Genomic DNA, 22,924 nt, shown 5'->3' on the forward strand with positions numbered 1-22,924 from the left:
AATTTGTGTCTATTGGAATTTGGGTAATATGAAGGATTCGAAGTTTCCTCGTGTTACCCAACTTACTCAATTTTGGAATATCAGTAGAATGGTCCTTTTCAGTTCCGAGGTCATCAACAGAATTTTCCTTAATAGACTTGCCAAGGGTAGTCAACAGTGCCGGGGAAGAGTCAGCGTATCCAGGGGATGGGGATCAGTTGTTTGAAGAATCCAGTGTCGAGAAAGAAAAAAGACGAGTTTGATTCACCTGCTCAAGAATACTAAGGCATCCTATGTTGGAAAGGAAATTTGCACTCTCCACTATTGGCTCAATGACAGTATACTTCTCAGATGGTCCACTCCATACCCTACACGATGGACAGCAGCAAAAGAGATATAGAGGCTCCAGTGTAAGCTGAACCTGCCTGTTAGGACTGAGACCAAGAAACTATGGAATCATCCTCCCCATATCTGTAATGATGGGCTTCCGACCAAAAGCCGAGAGTCTTACCCCAAGCATTGGATCCCCCTGGATTCCGAAGACCCAACACTTGAGAATAGTTCTGCCAAAAAGGTTCAAACCATCTTCGGGATGGCTGATATCATCCAATACTCTCACATATAGCTTTGAATGCAAATACCTCCCAACCGTGACACCTCCCATTCATCAAAGCAAGCAACAATAACGCATGTAGAAACATCCACGCCGGGCCTACAATGGATGTAGAAATATCCAAGACATAGGAAAAAAAATATATATATAAATGTACATAATATATACACATATAATGAGGGAAATTTTTGGGACGGCAACAGGAAAGTAAGTTTATAAAATTAGGAGAAGGTCTTAGCAATATTAAGAGGAAGAAAAAGATGAGACAGAGAGAAATTTAGATTCAAACTGGGGGAACAATTTCAGAACTGATGTGACTATAGCCATTATCTCAGATTTAGGAAACTTACATTAATCAATGCTTGCATTTGCTATTCTCGTTATTATTTCGGCTAGATAAGTTATGCATATTTGGCCCTTAAACCCTAAAAATTCCATTGCAAGATGGAGAAAAAAACTATGGATTATTCCTGGAAGACATCTTCGATGAGGTCTTCCCATTGACAGATCTTAATGAAAACTTATTACCTGTAGGTTTCTTCAGATATGGTCTTGATATGTTGGGTTTTATGTTAATCTTTTTCTGTGTGCCCTTTTGATCTATTTGTTGAGATGGATGGTAGACCTCAACTTGAATTTCTGATTTATTCAATTTACCGTCCGGTTCATTAGAAACATCAATAAACAAAACATTAAATTTATTTGATGTCATAAACTTTAATGTTCCTAATTGAGGGGATGAGAGACATTGAGGTCTCTCTCTTTTACGATTATTAGATGGTAAGATTCTAGGTTTTTGCACCTTTCCCACTACATGTGCATCAGGTAAGCTGGTTTTAAGTGGAACCAATATCAAATCAGGCAAGGTCATGGCCTGAGAGAGGTTTGTACTAGTTTTTGTGATAGGGGACAAAGGCTGTACAGAGATGGGCAATGCCTTAGTGTTAATACAACATGGTAAAGCCTCAGGAGGTAATATGCTTTTTTTTTGGGTTCGGCCATGTCGTCCTGATGGAACGTTCCTTTAGGTAGCTTTCCAAGGGATATTTCCTACAGTGATACTCCCAGAGAATTAACCATGGTTCTCCAGAATTCTAACTCCTGGCACGAGTATCCTTAATATATCTTTAAGGATATCGCATAAAATCAGGGGACATATTTTTTGATACGACACATAGCAATCTTCATCCGAATAGATTTAACTTTTTGAGGGGGAAGAGTGGCAAACAAAAGGGGAGCCGTTATCAAGGTACCTGGTGGACCTCCTCTATGTACTACAACGGCCCATCATTCCTTTAATCTGTAGCATTTAAAATAAGTGCGCTCCCACGCTGCTCTCAGTGTTTGTTACTGATTTTGGAATATTATAATGCTTTCTTTAGCATCTTCAGCCTCTGGAAAGTTCAGTATTGTACCAACTGTGTGTCACACGATCGTACATAGTAATGACATTTCATTTTGTGTATATATTATGCTTGTATCTTCGCTCTCCCCTCGCACTTTAAAGAACTTGAAATAACATGCATGCTTTTCTTACCATTAACTGTTAACCGACCCGGTGTCGGTTTGAACAGGAAATTTCCTGTTGCATTGAGTTTTTGTATATAAAGTAGAGTGTTCTGTAATAAAGTTACTCAGTTGCTTTCATCCTGTCCTTGAGTCACAACCTTCTCTCCGCACGTCACATTGGTGACCCTGGAGGTCGGGTCGCTCCTCCCACCTTCCAACCCCCCTCGCCCCTCCACCGTTAGTACTATGGCTGCCCCATTGAAACTTTCGCCATTCGCCAGCGGAGAGGTGTTTGCTTGGTTTCAGCGCGCAGAAGTCCAGTTTTGCATCAAGGGCGTGACTCGCTCAACCACCAAAGCAGAATATGTTCTCACGGCAATACTCGAGGACACCTTCCCAGAAATATCCGACTGGCTTTGTGAACAAGGAGACACCCCAATAGCATATGACGCCCTCAAAACATACCTTCTGCAGCAGTACTCGCCGTCGCCAGCCGCCCGCATAACAAAGCTTTTTCAGCTCTCACAATAACCGTTGAGGGACCAAAGGGCTTCGCTCACCCTCAGGGAAATGACTAGTATCGCTCGCCTGCAGCCTGCCGCAAACGGCTCTCCCCGTGATGTGAAACTACTCCGTGCCCTTTGGATACGCCGTTTACCCGAACCTGTACGCGCTGCCATACCCGATGTCAATAGTTTACCCATAAAGGACTTGATGACCAAAGCCGACGCCCTTATGGACAGCCACTTCAAGACCTCCATCAACGCCTCCACTCCGGACGAAGAGGACGTCTATTCAACATCAACCGAAGCTGACGTGAATGCCGTAGGACATACACGCCTACCCTGTAACATGCCGAAGCGGAGACAAAGCCACCCACCACTCGCTTGTTCCCCAACCAACGACTTCTACAGCCACTTACTACCTTCCATCTGCCACAATTTTGCTACTACCACTCCAGATTCGGGGCAACCGCAAAGAAATGTGCCAAGGATTGTAGTGGCCAAAAAACGTGTAAATAGGCCATCGCTCGTGGCGGTGGCTTTCCGTGTTTCTAATCTTTTCTTTTTACATGATGCAGGAACGGGCGTGAGATTTTTGGTAGACACGAGTGCTTCTCGTTCTCTTTGGCCAAGGGAACTCTTCTTCAGGACACGACGTAGTCTGTCTATGTCTGCGGAAGTCCGCTTGGTAGCTGCCAACGGATCTGCGATACCCACCTAAGGTTACGAGAACCTAACATTATCGTTTGGAAACGGTAAATTTAATTGGAAGTTTCTCGTTGCTGACGTCACATTGTCAATCCTTGGTGCGGATTTCCTCTCTTATTTCCACCTTCTGGTCGATGTCGCCCACCGACGATTGATCAACGCAGACTTGTACTTGTCGACACCTCTTCAACCCGCCCCCTCCAACCTCGCTCTCCACATCAGCGCACCCACGGATGCCTACGCCCACCTCCTCACGTTGTACCCGGAAGTTTTCTGTCCAGAACTTTGCCAAACACCCACAGCTCCTGCCAAGCACGGTATTTATCACCATATCAAGACGACGGGACCCCCAGTCTTCGCAAAATTCAGACGTCTGGCACCGGAACGATTGGCAGCCGCCAAACAGACATTCCCCGAAATGGAGGAAATGGGCCTTTGCCAAAAGGCCTCCAGCCCATGGTCGTCACCCTTACACATCGTTCTGAAGAAAGACGGTTCCCTCCGTCCGTGCGGGGATTACAGGCACCTGAACATGCAAACTAAACCGGATCACTACCCCTTCCAAACATCACCGACCTGACCTCCTACCTGCACAAAGCGAAGGTTTTCTCTACGCTTGACCTCCTGAAGGGGTATTTATCAGGTGCCTATGAACCCAGAAGACATCCCAAGACTGCCATCACCACTCTGTTTGGTACATACACCTTCAATTACCCCTGTTTTGGCCTTCGTAATGCTGGGCCACGTTTCAACGTCTCATGGATGGCATCTTAGGGGACCTCCCCTTCTGTGAATGTTATGTGGACGACATACTTGTTTTCTCCTCCTCAAAAGAGGAACACATCCGTCATCTACGCATCGTGCTCGACCGCCTGCAACAAAACGGCCTTGTAGTCCGGTACAACAAGAGTACCTTTGGCGCCAACGAAGTGTCGTTCTTAGGGCACCGCATCACTCCTGAAGGAGTCCATCCCCTCCCTGAGAAGGTAGCAGCCGTTCAGGACTTCCCCACCCCCTGGACCGTCAAAGCTCTGTAGGTATTCTTGGGCTTGATCAACTATTATCACCGTTTTCTGGCAGCCACTGCCGCCACTCTTGCTCCCCTCTACGCCTCCCTCAAGGGCAAGCCAAAGGACCTGAAGTGGGGTCCCCTTCAAGAAGCGGTCTTCTGCAATGCAAAGAAGGCCCTATCAACCACTGCAGCTCTCACTTTTCCTATCCCAAATGCCCCTCTCCTCTCCACCGATGCCAGCGATGTCGCTATTGGTGCAGTACTCGAGCAGGTGGTCAACGGCTCGCCCCGCCCATTGGCCTTCTTCAGCAGAAAACTGTCCAACTGGGATTGGATTACAATGCCTTGGCTGAAGCCCAACAACAGGATCCAGAGTATCAAGCATGTAGACATCCTGCATGTCCCTCCGTTGGGAAGACTTTCCCCTCGAAGACTCCAACACCACCCTCCTCTGTGACGTCAGTACTGGCAGACCGCGACCTTGGATTCCTGCACCCATTCGCCGACAGGTGTTTGATTTCATTCACGGCCTTTCACATCCCTCGTGCCGTTCTACTGCACAGCTGCTGAAGACGAAGTTCATTTGGCACGGCATTTCTAAGGATGCTAAGGATTGGGTCCGCGCCTGTACTTCTTGCCAAACATTCAAAGTACATCGACACACGGATTCAGAAGTGGGCACCTTTCCTCAAACTCAGCGTCGTTTCGCACACATTCACGTCGACATTGTAGGCCCCCTTCCCACATCACAAGGACATCGTTACCTGTTTACCGTCATCGACCACTCCACTCGTTGGCCTGAAGCCATTCCCATGGAAATTGCAATGTCCGCCTCATGTACATCTGCCTTACCCTCAGGATGGATTGCAAGATTTGGTATCCCTGAGCATATTACTTCTGACAGGGGTACCACTTTCACCTCTCAATTGTGGACATCATTAGCGAATCTCCTGGGCATCACCCTACATCAGACAACTGCCTACAACCCCGCTGCCAATGGAATGGTTGAACATTTTCATCGCACCCTCAAAGCAGCTTTGGTGTCGCGCTGCAAGGATTCCAACCGGTTTACTCAGCTTCCCTGCGTTCTCCTGGGACTAAGGACCACTCCTAAAGACGCCCTCGACGTCTCGGCAGCTGAAATGGTGTATGGCTACCCGTTGGTCGTCCCTGCCAAATTTTTTCCTTCTACAACCTCCTCCGACGATCTCCAGCGTATACAGTGAACCCTCGTTTATCGCGGTAGATAGGTTCCAGACCCGGCCGCGATAGGTGAAAATCCGCGAAGTAGTGACAGCATATTTACCTATTTATTTAACATGTATATTCAGACTTTTAAAACTTTCCCTTGTACGTAGTACTGTTAACAAACTACCCTTTAATGTACAGAACACTTAATGCATGTACTAACGTACCCTAAACTAAAACAGGCACAAATATTAAGGGCGACTTTATATCATGCGTTTCCTAAACACGCCAAAAAGCACGATAAAAAATGGCAACCAATGTTTTGTTTACGTTTATCTCTGATTATAATGAAGAAACAAACGCATTTACACATCTGTGTATAGGTTAGTTTCTGCATCGATTATATTGATTATTCAGTACAGTATGTTGATTTGGTTATTACTAATGTTTTGCTTATTTTTTCTTAGGACTTCCAAATGAAAAGTTTTTCTTTATGACGCCGCCTGAAACGACGGTGTCATAAAGTACGCTCAGTAAACAAACTAAGGAATTTAACGGGCATGATGAAAGTGATAAATAATGATATTACAGTAAAAGCTTTAATAAAATATGTTATTACAAATATTATTTACCGTATCTATATAAAATCATACATAAGTAGCAAAGCAGGAAAACAATCTACGAGAGAGAGAGAGAGAGAGAGAGAGAGAGAGAGAGAGAGAGAGTTGTTTTACATACGTAAATGTAAATTTTAAACAAAAAAAAATAGCCCCATTTCATATAAAATAGATTACAAATATTTTACTTTATCATATTACAGTAGTCTGTATAATACTGTAAAGTTCAGTACAGTATGTTGTTATTAAAGTCGTGGCGATGAAATTCTCACGAAACAAAAACACGCCATTTGAGTACAACAGCTGATTCTCTCTCTCTCTCTCTCTCTCTCTCTCTCTCTCTCTCTCTCTCTCTCTCTCTCTCTCTCTGTGTTATATAATACTTACATTTAGATGAAGAAGCTAAAATTAGTTTTCTTAGTGTCAATTAAATACGAAACGAAATAATTAGGCCGAGTCTACATCCATTTCAATCATAGCTAAAAATACGGCATCCGATTTCATCAGCAAACCACTATTTTTTGGGAAATATCATTTTATTCTAGAAAATTGCCACTCTTTAAATAGTTAATTGCACATTAAGAAAGCGTGTACTTTTGTTTTTAAATTTCGGGTTTGTTTTAAAAATCGAGTATTGTTGACTTCTTTTTTTTTTACTCTTGGCTGTGATTAGATCAGCTGTCATCTAGCTGCCGCTCTTGAGTGTGTACGAATACACTAACAAAGTATCATTTATACCATTTCTTAACTTATTCAAACCGTCTACAGTATACAGTTGATATTACATAAGCACCAATGTGTTATAACCTATCAATTTTTTTTTTATTACATTTAAACCCCCCCCTCTCTCTCTCTCTACCTATCTCTCTCTCTCTCTCTCTCTCTCTCTGTGGGCTACTTTTCACTACCTCCCATTCCTTACCTCTCTCTATCTCTCTAACAAATGATATCTTTGTTGCTCCTCAAATTTTCATTTATATTGAAAATCAATCACGATTCAATTTTCCTTACTTTCTCCAATCTCGCACCATCGGTCACTTCGCGGTATTTTCGATATTTCTGGAAAATCCGCGATATATGTATATACATGGGTTATGAAAAAAATCCGCGAAGTGGTGAATCCGCGATGGTCGAACCGCGAAGTAGCGAGGGTTCACTGTAGATCACATCTTGGGAAAATTTACTCCGTGCCGCCAGACTTACAAGCCCCCAGTGAAGAATCACATACCGACAGACTTGCACTCTGCAATGCACGTCTTCCTGCGCAACGACACTAGCATGCCACCGCTAACGCCCCTTACAAGGGCCCTTTCCTTGTGATCCGACGCAGTCCGAAAGCATTCCTACTAAACATTCGTGGCAAAGAAGACTGGGTCTCCATTGATCGCCTAAAACCTGCTTATCTCCTGCCAGATGACCCGCCTACAGTTCGCCTCTCTAGATCAGGGCGCCCTATTCAACATGTACGGTATGTCATTTTTAGGGGGGGAGAAATGTACCAACCGTGTGTGACACGATCGTACATAGTAATGACATTTCATTTTGTGTATATATTATGCTTGTATCTTCGCTCTCCCCTCGTACTAAAAAGAACCTGAGATAACATGCATGCTTTTCTCACCGTTAACTGTTAACCGAAGCGGTGTCTGTTTGAACAGGAAATTTCTTGTTGCATTGAGTTTTTTGTATATAAAGGAGAGTGTTCTGTAATGAAGTTACTCAGTTGCTTTCATCCTGTCCTTGAGTCACAACCTTCTCTCAGCACGTCACAGTATCTAATCTTTCCTGTGTATAATTCTTAGGCTCCCTTCTCAGTTAAATTTGTATAATTTAAGTGTGTTTAGCTGAGCGTAGCCGACATCGGAGGCGGCCATTTTGAGACCGCTGTCGCACATCATAAATGTATTTTATTTAGTCAGTACAGGTATTGCTCGACTTACGACTATTCGACTTTGCGACCATTTTTTTCAGGGTGATGACGTCACAAGTTTATCGGATATAGGACGAACATTTCCTTGAAAATAATCTATTTTGATGTATACATATAAACTGATTTATCTTAGTAAATTATTATTTTCTTTTACTGTTAATATTCAGTATTTATTTTCAGTTAAAAATACATTAAGAAAAGTTTTAATATCTGTTGAGTTCATATTATGTCTGGTGACGTCACATCAACGGCGGAAAGCTTCCGGGCAATACAGTGATTTCCTTCCCAAAGGCTAACGATTAATATTAGTATTCCCATTATCGAAATATTAAATAACGATACAAAGTATTTTGAGGGTCTGTATCGGTTGTCATGAGTACTACGTAGCGTAAATTTGACTATACGCTACTTTTTTAATCTCTGATAATGGATCGATGTTTATCTAAAGAAAATATACTAATAGGGCAAATATTTTCTTGAAAATAATATATTTCCTTTTACATTATAAAAATAAAATCCTTTTGTTTGTTAAGTTAGTATTTTCTTTTCATTTCTTGCAAGAAAAAAGAAAATGGATTTACATATTTTGCAAGTCATTGTAGAGCTTACGTCACGTATCTTGTGACGTCATGTATTTGGCAGAAGCGAACTGACAAACCGAATGATTTCCTTTCATTATGTTGCCGAGTAATCTTATTACAGCATTCCCATAATCGAAACACAGAGTAACGATATCAAGTGCTTTATTGCTCTGTATCATTAGTTATAAGATTAGTACAACTTACCGTAAATTCAAGGAAAAAAGTCTGATGACGTCATATTTCTGGCGGAAGGCGAGAGGCAAATCAAGTGATTTTCTTCCGATGCGTTACTATTCCCATAATCGAAACATCGAATAATGATATAAAGATTTTTTAATATTTTTCAAAGAAATGTGAAGATTTAACTTAATTAAAAATCAAAATACGAAGAGAGAGAGAGAGAGAGAGAGAGAGAGAGAGAGAGAGAGAGAGAGAGAGAGTGCACATTCCTTTTATAATTAGTAGTAGGTTGGCCTGGGCACCAGCCGCCCGTTGAGATACTACCGCTAGAGAGTTATGGGGTCCTTTGACTGGCCAGATAGTACTGCATAGGACCCTTCTCTCTGGTTACGGTTCTTTTCCTTTGCCTACACAGACACGGAATAGTCTGGCCTATCCTTTACAGATTCTCCTCTTTCCTCATACACCTGACAACACTGTGATTAATAGACAATTCTTCTTCACCCAAGGGGTTAACTACTGCACTGTAATTGTTCAGTGGCTACTTTCCTCTTGGTAAGGGTAGAAGAGACTCTTTAGCTATGGTAAGCAGCTCTTCTAGGAGAAGGACACTCCAAAATCAAACCATTGTTCTCTATTCTTAGGTAGTGCCATAGCCTCTGTACCATGGTCTTACACTGCCTTGGGTTAGAGTTCTCTTGCTTGAGGGTACACTCTGGCACACTTTTCTACTTAGTTTCTCTTCCTCTTGTTCTGTTAAAGTTTTCATAGTTTAAATAGGAAATATTTATTTTAATAATGTTACTATTCCTAAAATATTTTATTTTTCCTTATTTCCTTTCCTCACTGGGCTATTTTCCCTGTTGGGGCCCCTGGCCTTATAGTATCCTGCTTTTCCAACTAGGGTTGTAGCTTAGCATATAATAATAATAATAATAATAATAATGAAGTCTATAAACAATGTATGGAGAATGTGATACCCAATAATATATTGGCGCTGATATAATATTTATCATGAAGAGATTTTGAATGTCAAGAAAATTATATAAATCAGTGTTATTCATACTATATGTGCGCATAATCATAATACGGCAGCGTGACCTTGAGATCAGCTGATTCCAACCAAAAGTAAATCAAAAGTATTTGTTGATTACTGATAAGATCAAGAAAATGAAAAATAAAATATAAACGTGTTTTAATAAAATCACAATTAAACAATAATGTCTAATGAAATATGAAGGCTTAATATTGTACTGAAAATTTAATACTGTATGAAGCTCTCTACAAAGGTAGAGGCCCAAAAAAAAGGCTCCTCAAGAAACCCCTCAAGGGTAGAGGAGGACGCGGTCATGGAGACAAGTCGTCCGGAACCTCTAAGCAATGAGAGGTTCCAGGTAGGGAGCAGACTCTTTCACTTTGGGGATCGTTGGACCTTCAATCCCTGGGCCCACAGCCTAATCATGAATGGACTCGGTTGGAAATGGAACAAAATTCCACCCCCTTGTTGGAAGAATATACTTCAGAACTCTTAAACAAGAAGGTAATAAGGAAAGTGAAGTCCATCAGATTCCAGGGAAGACTGTTCTGTGTTCCCAAGAAAGCCTCGGACAAACTCAAAAGTCATTCTAGACTTGTCTCTACTCAACAAGTTCATCGAGAACAAGTTCTGGATGCTTACCTTGCAACACATAAGGACCCTTCTACCAAAAGGGGTGTACACAGTCTAAATAGACCTGGCAGATGCTTACTGGCACCTACCAGTCAGTCGCCCCCTCTCCTCCTACCTAGGATTCAGGATACAGAAGACAAGATATGTCTTCACAGCCATGCCCTTTGGGCTAAACATAGCCCCAAGAATATTCACAAAGCTAGCGGATACAATCGTCCAACAACTACGCTCCGAAGGAATTCAGGTAATAGCATACCTGGACGATTGGCTGGTGTGGGCAGCATCCAAGACTACTTGTCTGCAAGCGGCCAGAAAGGTGATCCAGTTCCTGGAGCACCTAGGCTACAAGATCAACCGCAAGAAGACACGCCTTTCTCCAGCTCAGAAGTTTCAATGGTTAGGAATCCATTCGAACTTACAGTCACACCATCTCTCCATTCCAGTAAAGAAGAGAGAGATAGTGGGATCTGTTAAGAGACTAATCCAACACAAATGGATTTCAAGATGCCAACAGGAAAGAGTATTGGGGTCTCTCCAGTTTGCAGCAGTGACAGACCCTGTGCTAAAAGCATGATTAAAGGATGCGTCAGGAGTCTGGAGAAGATACGCATCAAACGCTCGAAGAGATCAACTAAGGTTGACCCCGACCCGATTGTGCACGCTATTAAGGCCGTGGTCAACAGCCAAGAGCCTAGCACGGACAATTCCCTTGCAACCACCACAACCATCAGTGGTGATACACACAGACACCTCCCTGGAAGGATGGGGAGGCCATTCGCAAGAAAGGAAAGAGCAGGGGACGAAAAAGCCTGTGCTGGACTTGAAGATCAGCTGGTTTTCCCTTGTAAGAGTTAGAAACCATGAGGCGCAGGTCCCAAAGAGCTTGGCCTCACAAAGCACTAAGAGCTTTATTGTGCTCAAAGGCACGATGTGGTAATAACCCCGAAGAGTTCAGGCGTACGAGACTCGTCCATGGGGAAGGAGGCCGCCGCAAGCAGCCAGCAGTCTTCACCAACTGCAGCAAATATTCCAGTGAAAATATAACAAGACTCGTTGGAGAAGATCTTTCCACTCGCAAAAGAGAGGATCGACCAACTCCTCCTTCCTATGGCACATCACCTTGCGGACGAGGGAGCTACGGCTAGGAAGGGTGTTGCATCGTCTTTCCTTAGAAGGTCGGACTGCGCAACACTTGAAGGTGAACCTCTGGGTCATAAAGGTTGTATCTCCTCCCTTTGGGCAAACCCGGCTAAAGAAACAGCACCCCATATAACCTCCGAAACAAAGCCAAAAATCGTTCCCAAGACCTGGCAGTCCCATGACAAGTCCCTCCGAGCAGTTCCTGTCAGCCACTGGCCATGTCAGCCCGCCGAAGCAGAGCACATTGGGTGAGCAGCAGAGGTAGAGGCAAAAGGCCTCTTGCTACCTCCCTTACCTGGGGAACCCATGTAAGGAAGGCAGCTCAAAAAGGAAATTTAATAAACATTAGGCCAGTAGCGTTTAGCCGTAACCAGTTAAAAAAGTGGTTGACAGGAGAGAAAGACAACATCTTTACTCCACCGAGCCAAAATAAAAAGTGACGGTTAGTCGCTAGTGCTAGTGTGAGCGGGAGAGTTAACCTACCCCACTCTCCCCTCCGCTAACTAGCGTTGGGTAGTTACACCCTGACAAAAAGTTTATCGACTGGTTTCAGCTTTACCGATATAATACTCCTCAGTAAAGAGGGGAAGGTTTGTATTTTGCAGAGGAACAATTCAACTTTCACAATCCTACATGACCCAGGGATAAAAAGAGCCCAAAGAGCCCTCTCATTGTTGTGTCAAACTTCATGAGCATGTTGAGCAACATGCTGAAGAAAGTTAATGACCTGGCCAGGAGAATGTCATTCTCTTAGCTTTGGCAATATTCCCCAACAGCTTAGTCCCCTTCAGTCAACAGGAAACTGATATCTTCAAATACCTATCCCAGCCAGTAGAACATGGTCAGGAATTATTGGAACAGCCTCCCCATTGTGTTAATCTTAGGCCACAAGCAAGTAACAGAGGAGAGTGATATAACTGCATCCAAAGCTTTGCATTCAATTAAACTTCAAGATATTGCCAAGACAATAAAAAAAAGTGATACATATACAGTATATTTAATACTACTTGTTCGTCTATTATCCCTACATCCATAGGTTGATATCCCAATGAGTAACATAGCAATGTCTGCCAGCATTAAGTAAAAAATACAGCTACCTGGTTTATCCAGGATGAAGACAGTTAAGTAGATGGCAGAGACCACTTCCTTAGAATTTTCTGACTTTTAAGACTTGATGCTGCACACCCAAACATTGGCTCCCAAGAAAGGACTCATCTTTCAAAGCCATGATTGCCTCTAGTTTGTCCTCATTCTTTTCTTCTAGAATCCCCAGTACCCAGTGATTAGGATGGATACCAAGATAGCTGTGGGAATCTTGTCCAAAGGCACCAAAGTACCGTATTTGACGGCCTACAGGACCCACTTTTTTCCCAAAATTTAGGCTAAAAAAATTGTCCTGCGTCTTATACATTATAGGTAAAGTTTGAGACCTACCGTAGGCTTAGGCTAATGCAACCCAGCTTACGCTAAGTACTTTTACCTACACTAAACTCCATGTATCCTTATTTCATTTCTATTGCTGGTATTATTGTATTATTACCAGTGCTTTAAAATTTCATTAATCAAAATGAAAGAAATTTTAACTGAAATGCTATGACTTTCATTTATAAACATCAGCTGACAAAATGTAAACATCGAGTTATGGTTGCGTTCTCACCTATCTTTTAACTTTCTCTTTCCTTAGCCTTTCATCATTTTAATGGCATCATTAATAACAGTAGTAATCAAATTTAGATTAGCATTTTTATTTTCCATTAAAAATCCACCATGATTCCAATTATACTCACTCTATCTCCAATCAAGCACAATCTTCTCTGCCATATCATACTGTTATTAGTGGTACTTTATTGTTGACTAAACACAAACAAAATTGCTTTTCTATTAGGACATGTAGAAATTTTTAGGGATATGGCAAGTAAAATATTTGTAATAATATATTTATTAAAACGGAAAATATATTTTTGGGTGATATGGCCATGTCGTCCTGATGGAAGGTTCCTTTAGGTAGCTTTCTAAGGGATATGTGGCTACAGTGATACTCTCTGAGAATTAGCCACAGGTTTCCAGAATTCTAACTCCTGGCGCAAGTATCCTTAATATGACTTTTAAGGATATGACATAATACCAGGGGACGTATTTCTTGATACGCCACATGGCAATCTTCACCCCGAATAGAGTTTTCGCTTTGAGGGGGAAGAGTGGCGAATCTGAAGGGGGAGCCATTATCAAGGTTACCCGGTAGATCTCCTCCCTGTACTACTATTCTTTGTTGCAATTAAGCATGGATAGCCGTAGATAGAGTAGTTTCGGGTGGGGACTTGTTACATAGTTGTATACTCCTTTTAGAAAGGAATGAGGGTCCATCAGGACAACATGGCCATAAAACCCAAAAACATATTTTTCGCTTTGCTCAAAATCCGTTTTTTGGGCTCAGCCATGTCGTCCTGATGGAAGTTTACCAGAGAATTACTTGAAAGTACTATATCTGTGGGTTTGTATAAGTGCCTTTACTTTGACGAAGTTCCTTATATGGTCTCCCAGACCTAATATATATGACATTACCGTTATTTGTCATATCCACTAAGTTTGGAACTATCTTGGGGCTTCCTGCCCCCTGCAGGGAAATTGTCAATACCGACTATAAGGCGTCAAGGTTTGTATTTCATGAGAACAAAGTGGACTCTTTTGAGATTACCAGGTTGTTCTTACAGAGTTTATACTGTCAAGTATTTTATTTTTAGGAAAAATAAAAGGCTCTAGATCATTTATTTGATTTCATGCAGGGCGAATAAGACGCAGATACATTTACATATATCTTATTTGCATAGACAAATATAAAAAATGCAACAACGAATGTATCGTAAATAGAATCCTTTGACAATTCAACATCTACGGGTATATATATTTTTAACCTGTAAGGGAAGAAATACGTATAATATGGATTAACTATAGGTGCCACTCAATATTGTGAAATTATTTGATTGATTTCACTTGGATGTTGGATATGTTTCAACACTGTGTACGAATGTTCACACAGCACTGGTGTTACTGGTTAGATTCTACACCTATATAGAACAGTCCAAGAATCACTATAGTGATTTTCATTAATGGGTATTACATTCAAAGATGCTAATACCTGTTCACCTAGTCTACTGTGAAGTCCCAAACAGTTCACTGTTCATCGCAGCACTAGACGAAAGGTTTTATAACACTACCTGCCGCCACCACAAAGTGTTTTATTTCATGCACTTGCTTTGCGTAATGTTTATAGAAGACTCTAGAAGATTTCCACCCAGTATATGAGCGGAGTCTATCAAAGTCCACATGTTGAAAGAAGTTCAACGAGGAAGCAACTTTTCTAGGATCGTAACTTGCGGGTGTACTGTCAGGATCCGCTCTGCGAATAAAGTAGGTGAGTTTCGCCCCAGTTGTTTTAGGGATAAGTTTGATCCTGAGGTCTCGCCTAGGAAGAGCTGTCACTCCTTGAAGTCTGAAGTTCTTTGAAGATACACCTTAAGACACTCTACTGGACATAGAGAGAGACATCTTCCTTCAGAGAGCAGATTCTCCAAGGACCCCACCTTTTGGTGGGCAGCTCGTTTTTGGTAAGAAAGGTAGGATCAGGAAAAAGATTCAGTTCTCCCTTTTCTGTGAACTGAATATGGCCCTTGTTTCTATATAGGGCCACTATTTCACTAACTCTAACCCCTTAGGCTATAGTGAACAAGAATATCACTTTCTATGTTAGGTCCTTTAGGGTACAATCTTCGTTGTTCAAGTTCGAAGCATAGTGCAAGACTTTGTCCAAGGACCACGATATGGGCTTTGGAGGGGTTGCTGGTTTCAGTCTAGCACATGCTTTCGGAATCTTATTGAAGATTTCGTTTGACAGGTCCACCTGGAAGGCATAAAGAAGAGGTCTAGTTAAAACTGACTTCCACGTAGTTATTGTGATGGAAGCTAGGCCTTGTTCATGAAGGTGGATGAAGAAGGAAAGGCAAGTCTATCGAGATTTCTGGCGGTCTGTTTACTTTGACAAAGGAGACCCACTTCTTCCAAGATGATTCATATTGTCTTCTGGTTGACTTTGACTTATATTCTTCTATAAAGTCGATGTTGTTTTTTGAGATCCCGAACCTTTTCTTGGCTGCTAAGGCGAGAAAATCATAAGATGTAGGTTTTGCGTTCTCAATGATGAAGCGTAGACAGTTGACTTCTGAACCAGTTGGGATAGAACTGGATTCGGTAGAGGAAACAGATTTAGCTTCAGTTCTATCACTAGAGGGAACCAATTGCTCTTGGGCCATTTGGGGGCAACTACTGCTGCCGTCCCCCTGAAGGATCTCAGCTTGTTGAGGACCTTCAGCAGGAGATTTGTTGGTGGGAACAGATATAGTTCCATCTGTTTCTATCGAGGGACATGGCGTCCGTCGCTTCTGACCGAGGGTCCTCGTATGGGGTCACATATCGAGGTAGTTTCTTGTCACTCGTTGCGAAGAGGTCGATCTGCAGTTCCGGGACTTTTTCGAAGATGAAGGAGAATGAGTCTGCATCCAAGGACCATTCTGTCTCTATCGGTTTTCGCATGGATAGAGCGTCCGCCATTACATTGCAGAACCCTTGCAGGTGAACTGCTGATAAGTGCCATCTTTTCTTCCTTGCCAAGCGAAAGATGGCCAGCATCAAGTGATTGATGTAGGGCGATCTCGAGCCTTGTCAGTACAGACATTTCACTATTACTTCCCTGTCCAAGACCAGCCTGATGTGGGCTGATCTGTGAGGGGATAGTTTCTTCGATGTTAGGAAGACTGCCATGGCTTCCAGAATGTTGATGTGAAAGGTCTTGAACTGGTGCGACCAGTTCCCTTGTACTTTCCTTTGATGGGAATGGCCTCCCCATCCTTCCGGTGAGGCATCTGTGTGGATGACCACTGAAGGTTGAGGTGGTTGTAAGGGATAGTCCTTGTTAGGCTCTTGACCTTTGACCACAGCCTTAGAAGCGATAGCAGTAAGGTCGGTGTCGATCTCTGTTGATCTTTTCGAGCATTTGATGCGTATCTACTCCAGATTCCTGACGCATACTTCAGTTGTGCTTTCAGCACTTCAGGGTCTGTTACTGCTGCGAACTGGAGAGAGCCCAGTACTCTTTCATGTTGGCGTCCTGAAATCTTGTTGGATTTCAGTAGTCTCTTGACAGATCCCGCAATCTCTCTCCTCTTTTTCGGTGGAATGGAGAGGCGGTGTGACTGCAAGTTCCAATGGATTCCTAACCATTGAAACAATTGAGCTGGAGAGGGGCGAGACTTCTTGTAGTTGATCTTGAAGCCCAGATGATCCAGGAACTGGATCATCTTCATGGCTGCCTGCAGACAAGCTGTCTAGGATGCTGCCCACACCAGCCAGTCGTCCAGGTATGCTGCTACCTGAATGCCTTCTAAGCGTAGCTGTTGGACGACCGTGTCCGCAAGTTTTGTGAATATCCTTGGGCCTATGTTTAGTCCAAAAGGCATGGCTCTGAAGACATAATTTGTCTTCTGTAGTTTGAATCCTAGGTAGGAGGAGAGGGGGCGGCTAACTGGTAGGTGTCCAATAAGCATCTTCTAGGTCTATTGAGACCGTGTACGCCCCTTTTGGTAACAGGGTCCTTATGTGTTGTAGGGTTAACATCCGGAACTTCTTGTTCTCGATGAACTTGTTGAGTAGAGACAAGTCTAGAATGACTCTGAGTTTGTCCGAGTCTTTCTTGGGAACACAAAACAGCCTTCCCTGGAATTTGATGGACTTTTGTTTTCCTTATTACCTTTTTGTTTAAGAGTTCTAAGGTATATTCTTCCAATAAGGGGGTGGAGTGATGGAAGAATTAAGGAAAAGGGGGTGGAGTTTTCTTCCATTTCCACCCTAGTCCATTGTTGATTAGGCTGTGGTCCCAGGGATCGAACGTCCAACGATCCCGGAAGTGGAAGTCTTCCTCCTAACTGAAGCATCTCATTGTTGAGATGATCCAGGGGGTTTGTTACCGTGACCACGTCCTCCTCTACTCCTTGAGGGGTTTCTTGAGGAGCCTCTTCTCGATCCTCTACCTTTAGGGCGAAAGGTAGTGGTGTGCCTCTCAAAGCCTGGGTTAAAGGCTGGTAACTGAGCTACCAGCTGCTGGGGCACCATTTGGAAGGTGGTTTGTGGCTGGACAACCATTTGGGGCACTGCGGTCATGGTAACTGTAGAATGCTGCGCAGGCCTGAGGTACGCGTGGCTTCTTCGTCTTCCTGTTCTTGGGTTGGGGACCAGCGTCAGAGGATGATTTCCTCTTGGAAGACATGCCCCACTTTTGAAGAAGGTTCCTATTCTCCGTGGCGGCTTTAGCAACTACCTCATGGACTGCTTCTTTTGGAAAGAGATCCTTGCCCCAGATACATGAAGAAATCAACTTCCTGGGGTCGTGTTTGACCGTTGCATTGGCAAACACGTGCTCTCTACAGGCCCTCCTGACCTTTACGAAATCGTACATGTCCTTCACAAGGGTAGTCATGTGCATTTTGCTAAGACCGTGTATATATCTGGGGTGCTCGAGAGGCCTGCACACATCTCCATACAGTTTTGGAGAGACAAAGAGGTGGCAAACCTCTCTTTTGTCTCCTGTTCCCTTCTTATAAGATGTTCCAACAACTTTGGAAGGTTCTCGTTGAACTGTGGTCCTGCTACCTCTAGATCCAGTTTCGAGTTTGAGAAGGTTAGATGAACCTCATTCCAATCCTTCTCGCAGATTGTCAGGGCTAGAGACAATTGTTTGCATTCCTCTACCATAGGGCATGGTTTGCCCGCATTAACTGATTTTAGCACGCAGTTGAGAGCTTTGGCCGAAAAGGGAAAAGCTCTGGAGGAAGGAGCAAGAAAGGTAGGGTGCCTCTTGCTCAAAGCAGAAACCTTCGAATTTGTAAAGCGTCTTTCTTCAGGTTACTCGTCAAGAGAGCCTGCGCCTTGTCATGATCAAAGATCATAACCTCCTTGGGTTCCGTCTCCTCTCGAGCTGCTGGTTCATCCCGCAATCTCACGAAGCATTCTGGGTAAGCCGAAATGTTCGGCTAGAATTGGAGATCTTCGAGGGGTTTGGCCCCCATCTTCTCAGAGATGTAAAGTTTCCCATTCATCATGGGCATAAACTCTGCATACTTCCAGGGGTTGGTTTCGGAGCATTGGGGAAGTCAGAAACACTGACATGCTTGTGCGGCCGAACGTTGCGCTTCTCTGACTTCCCTTCTCATCTCTTGCTGTTCCTTGCGCATCGTTTCCATCATTAGCTGCAGCTGTGCCATGAGCGCCTCGCCCTTGGTTAACAGCGGGTCCGATTGAGGAGTTGGGGTCGAAGAGGTTGACGGCACAGGTTGATATGCCGTCACCGAAAACTGAGGGTCTTCCGTCATTGTCGATACGGATCCTTCTTCCTCCTCGGGTGGCTGAGCCACCTCTTCTTCAGGATTTTCTTGTAGAAGATCCTTTTCGGTGTCTCAGGACACTTCTGACATCCGTTCTTGATGGATGTCCATGCCTTCGAGAGCCTTGTTGATGTTAGCCTCTATCGTCAGTTGTATGAAGGGAGGCTTGACCTGAGCCTGAGGCACAACCACGTCGGATTGGTCCTTAGGGAACAGAAGGCTTCTCATCGCATCGTTTGGCAGGTAAGGTCCCGGAGAATTCTTCTGGAACCCTCTTACCCACCTTCGAAGCGTTTCCCTCGCAGTATCCCTAGACTCGTCTGGGGATCACCGAAACCATCGGTCATCAAGGCCGAGCAGACGGTGCAACCCTTCGGATCCCAATACTTCAGGGTTTCAGTTGCGATGGAGCAGGGGGCATGAGACCTGTACATCTTGTGGCCACAAAAGTCCCTGCTTTTGTGGTTGCAGTACATGACTACACACTTCACCTTAGGCTCCTCCTGTAAGGAAGGAAAGAGTGAAATGAGTATGGGGTAATTTATCACACTGATAAATATATTCACATGCATTAAATAGTAATCATTACTATTATCAATATAGCTTAGGATAGTAAGCTAGAAAGGAAATAGGAAAGACACGTATCTGTGTTTCCTGTCCAGCCAAACGCTGTGACCTCCCCTAATATTAATATATTTAATTTCTTTATCAGGGAGAATACATGGTAGAATAGCTCTAGTATGTAGAGCTGAAGTCAGTGTATACTAAAACTAATTTCACCACAAGTAAAATATTAATACTGTAGGGTAATTATTGGTGTTTCGATGATCTAGGATGCATCAGAATGTTGAAGGAATGCTTCACCTCAACATTTGTTAAGCGGTCTCAAAATTGGACTGTGAAAGGATACACAGAGTATGTTGGAAATTCATATTACTGTATTATTATATACTGTAGTTTTCTAACTGCTGTATTGTTATACTGCAGGAATACTGGCTACTGTATTATCTTATACTGTAGTTCTGCCGGTATGCTACCAGGCTAGGCTAGTACCTAGTGGCACTAGCCGACAGAGAGAGAAAAAAAATGGAGAGAAGGGCTATTATATTATTATAGTTTAGTACAATAATAGGGTTGTAGGGACTACTGTCTCTACTGCCTTTTTTCCAGAATGAGGATTCAAATGGAAGGGGAGAGAATGTATTGATTCTAGCTTCCATCTAGCCACAATTTCTGTTGCCGGCTGCACTCCCGGTTACAGGGTTTGTGGATGGCAGTCCAAAGGAAGACTGAAGAATACTCAAAGTTGTAATGGGTTTCCCACCGGAAGCTGTCAGGGCCGGCTCAACCTTTCCCGAAGCATTGCTTCCGTTAGGGAGATGGTCGAAGCAGCAATCTAACCGCCTTTGTAGGAGCCCGGCCGGTAACGCAGTCAGCCCAGCAAGCGGGGTGATTGTACGACACCGGTCACAGGCATCGTGCTAAAGGACTAGAGGGGAGGCGATACTCGGCTGCAAATCAAGGAAACATAGTTTCCTATGCCGGTACGGTCTTGGGCGGCAAAGGAATAACGATTCCCTAGCCTGAGACATTGCAGGATATAAGAAATGTCTTCTAGTCCACAAGGGAGAAAGGTGGCGGCAGTTGTGCTATCCACTTTCGGTTTAGGACTAGGGAAGCTGGGCTTCCTATGTTGGCAATGGTGTAACCAGCAGGGGAATGACTAATCCCTTATCGGTAGCGTTGCCGGCAACAAGACAGAATACCCTGATTTACTGTCGTATTTCAATGCCAGGATACTCGCCGGCAAAAAGGATCAACAGAAAACACTATCTCAGTCAAGCCGGAGTACACTACTGAAGGGCAATGACAAAAGATAGGGTTGTCGCCGGGGCTGGCAGCACTCATGGGGAAAGAAGGGTTTGTTCTCATTACTCTAAAAGAGAAGAGTATCGAATTATGATAGTAATTCTAGGAGATATTTATATCTCAGACCCAATTAATAAAACGATACGGGAGGTTAAACGGGGATAACGTAAGTAAAGTATACTAAAACGCGTCAGGCTAGCCTAACTCGAGTCAGGATCTCGGCTACGCTAGTACCACCGAGGCCCTATCACATACAATCGAAACGTTTTATCAGAAGAGGAAATATTACATGTGTAAATCTTATCTTCACTAGTATAATTTTTCCTAATTAGCTAGAATTTCTTCATAGCTAAATAGCGGGAACGTAGTACTACTAACTAAATAAAGCATTTATGGCGTACAACAGCCGTCCCAAAATGGCCGCCTCCGGTGCTGGCTCTGCTCCGCCTCACACATCTAAATTATGCCAATTTAACTGTTAGAAGGGAGCCAAATTTTATACACAGGAAAGATTAAATACTCAACTTTCCACAGGATGAAGATGCTGGAGATTGCATAGTAATATTCCTTGAAAACCGTAACAAAACCGAGAGCAACGTGGGAGAACACCATGCTTAATTGGCCACTATTAAAGGAATGGTTACGCCGTAGTAGTACGGGGAGGGGATCCACCAGGTAACCTTGATAAAGACCCCTTCAAATTTACCACTCTTCCCCCTCAAAGCAAAAACTCTATTCGGGGTGAAGATTGCCATGTGTCGTATCAAGAAATACGTCCACTGATATTATGTGATATCCTTAAAAGTTATATTAAGGATACTTGTGCCAGGAGTTAGAATTCTGGAAACCTGTGGTTAATTCTCTGAGAGTATCACTGTAGCCAAATATCCCTTAGAAAGCTACCTAAAGGAACCTTCCATCAGGACGACATGGCTGAGCCCAAAAAGGATTTTAGTACTGTTAGTTATCGCTTGAATGTGTAAATGCGTTTGTTATTCATTATGATCGGTGATGAAACAAAAACAAAACATTTTCTGTTCTAAGCAACGTTGATTAGGAAAAACTTGATATAGAATCGTTCTTATTTCAATTATTTTGAATTACTAAGGATAACGTAAGTAAAAAAAAAAATTATTAACATTATTTCATAACCAATATTTGGCAAGATAACTGTTGCTGCAAAAGCTAACTTATACACAGATGTGTATATGCGTTCATTTGTTCATTATGATTGGTGATGAAACGTAAGCAAAGCAATGGTATCCGTTTTATGTTGTGTTTAGCAAAAGCATGATATAAAATGGTCTTTATCTAATTTATTTTGGATATCTAAGTACAGTATACTACAAAAGGTAGCCTATGCACTAATGGTCGTCTTATGTTCAGAAATATACGATGTTTCTGCTCATGCAATGTACAGCTAGATTATTTTCAACAATATATATATGCTAAAATACACTAAAAACTGTTCTCCTGAATCTAACATGCTGAAATGAGGGTGCGTCTTATATGCCAGTGTGTCTTATAGGCCATCATATATGGTAATTCTTATCTTCAGTAACATCAATAGTCTTCTTTTAGGTCTTTTAGAAGCTTTTCTAGGAGATGATAAAGTGATGCTACTAAGCGATGTTATAAGCCAACATCTGACAGCCTTCTATTTACCAAAAGAAGTTACCTTCCTTGCATAACAGAATTGGTTTTCTACTTCCTAATCTTGGTCAAAGTATCATCCAATAAAGAGGTCAAATTTCTTTGCCTTGAGCTCTCAAGGCCATGTCCATGTCTAACAACTAGCATTCTGCTCTCATTGTCCTTCTGCAAAAGTACAAAGTAACATCCCTGCTCCCATTCCAATCACCAGCCTTCTTATGGAAGTGGTTGCTGTTACAACTGCTTACAGTTACAATTAAAGAGGGAAGAATACTAGCTTGGACATTCACAACTCATAGTTACCATCTAATTTCTATTGACAACATGGCTAGAATTTCTCTTG

General features: G+C 42.9%; 1 protein-coding gene across 1 annotated transcript in view; it reads right to left on the reverse strand.

The window, feature by feature from the left end:
• Faf2 (Fas-associated factor 2) overlaps positions 1-22,924 on the reverse strand; it is a 135,246-nt gene that overhangs the window by 53,484 nt on the left and 58,838 nt on the right. The window lies entirely within an intron of this gene.

This window comes from Palaemon carinicauda, chromosome 8 (assembly GCF_036898095.1).
Source record: "Palaemon carinicauda isolate YSFRI2023 chromosome 8, ASM3689809v2, whole genome shotgun sequence".
Classification (NCBI taxonomy): domain Eukaryota; kingdom Metazoa; phylum Arthropoda; class Malacostraca; order Decapoda; family Palaemonidae; genus Palaemon; species Palaemon carinicauda.